A 2,054-nucleotide genomic window follows, 5' to 3' on the forward strand; every position below is an offset into this window, starting at 1 on the left:
CTAATTAAATTCTTCGTATTTGCCAGGTGAAGGAATTGAGGCCAAGACAAGGGAAGCGCCTTGTTGAAGGCACCTTCAACATTAGTGCTGGGAAGGAGACTGGAACTCAGCCTTCCTGGCCCCACTCCGTGCCCTTCCATGAAACCACTCAGACCTGACAGTGAGTCACTTCAGAGACCCGAGAACTCAGAATCTGCTGATTAAGTAAAATACTCAATGGAAAAGATGTTCAAGTGTCCTTGTCTGAAGAAAATGTAAGGGGCGGGGGGAAGTCCCAATAGTTAGGCTTTTTCAGAATCTATTACATAATTATTCAAAGACTCATAAGTAGTACAGGAAGCATTCATAGCAGGTGTGATATGAATGAATTAAATATTTTACATTTACCACTGATCAGCATTTCATGTGCCTCCTCGCTTTATATAATCTGCTTGGCATCCTTACTTTACAAATGAGATTATTTTAAAGTAAGGCCAAATTTACACAAGTATTATTTCTGGATATAATTTCTGAGTTTCTTGCTGGGTAAGGCCATCCTCTCTGGACTAACATGGGTATTTATAGTTCAGAGACGGCTACCTCTTCTCAGACATGAACCCTTGTTCCAGCTCCTTCAATCTACTTGAGGCTGAAGGTCTTGACATATCGCGCTATTTCTAGACTTCTAACTAAACGCACGCAATTCCTTCTGCTTGAGACACCCTTTCTCCAACCCCCTCATCTCTGTATCTTCACAACTTCCCTCAGTGACCACATCTTCCAAGAAGATTTTCCTAGTTCTTTGAGCTTTTAATTTTGATATCCCACTCTGGGCTTTCACAGCATCCTATATAAAACCCTATTAAAGCATTTAACACACGATTGTGAGCTTTGATTTATTTGCCTACTTCCTTGCGCTCCTGTATGTTACAACCTCTCAGAAGGCAGGCTCCAAATGTGACTCAGCTGTGCTGTTCCCAGCATGTTAGTGCAATTCTGAATATACACTACTTGTACTCAATAAAAGTTTGAAATGAACAAGTGAAATGTTGCCCCCTCTTTTTCTGCTATCAAAATAGTTTAACCAAGTATTATTGCCACTCTTTTCCGGTGACTGTGGCACTAAGAACCACGAGCAGCAAAGTCTCTCGCGACACCCTCTACGAGGCGGCACTAGAAGTCCTGCACGGAAACCAGGGCAAACGCAGCAAGTTTTTGGAGACGGTGCTGCAGATCAGTTTGAAGAACTATGACCCTCAGAAGCACCAGCGCTTCTCAGGGACCATTAGGCGTAAGTGCACCCCACACCCCAAGTTCTCAGCGTGTGTTCTTGGGGATCAGCAGCACTGTGATGAAGTCAAGGCTGTGGTTATCCCCCACATGGACATCAGAGCACTGAAAAAACTCAACAAGAATAAGAAGCTGGTCAAAAAGCTGGCCAAGAAGTATGAGGCCTTTTTGGCCTCTTGATCCCTGGTCAAGCAGATCCCAAGAATCCTAGGTCCAGGGCTAAATAAGGCTGGCAAGTTCCCTTCTCTGCTTACCCACAAGGAGAACACGGTGGCAAAAGTAGACGAGGTGAAGTCCACCATCAAATTCCAGATGAAAAAGGCCCTGTGTCTGGCGGTGGCTGTTGGCCATGTGGAGATGACAGATGATGAACTTGTTTATAACATCCACCCGGCTGTCAACTTTTCTGGTTTCACTGCTAAAGAAGACTTGGCAGAATGTTCAGGCTTTGAACCTCAAGAGCACCATGGGCAAGCCCCAGTGTCTGTACTGAGATACAGCTCAATAAGTCTTACTGTTACTACCCAAAAAAAAGGTATTACTGCCAGATCTCGATCTTTGAGTAGCTTGAGTTACAATTAACTTCCTCCTCCTTTTAAACCTAACAGACCATTCTGAATTGGGAACTAGGGTCAGATGCAACAGTTTGAACAAACAAGTGAGAACTGACTTAGCAAACCTGAGAAGCTGGTACCCAAGAGCCTGCCCTGGGAGGCCGTCACGACACCTCAGGGTCCAGTAGAGTCTCAGGAATCACGGCATCAAGATCTCAGAAAACTTAGAGA

General features: G+C 44.5%; 1 pseudogene; it reads left to right on the top strand.

The window, feature by feature from the left end:
- Positions 1-225: 225 nt before the first annotated feature.
- LOC102855084 lies at positions 226-1,762 on the top strand (annotated as a pseudogene).
- The last annotated feature ends 292 nt before the right edge of the window (positions 1,763-2,054 follow it).

This window comes from Elephantulus edwardii, unplaced genomic scaffold (genome assembly GCF_000299155.1).
Source record: "Elephantulus edwardii isolate Elephantulus edwardi_28Jun2011 unplaced genomic scaffold, EleEdw1.0 scaffold00063, whole genome shotgun sequence".
Classification (NCBI taxonomy): domain Eukaryota; kingdom Metazoa; phylum Chordata; class Mammalia; order Macroscelidea; family Macroscelididae; genus Elephantulus; species Elephantulus edwardii.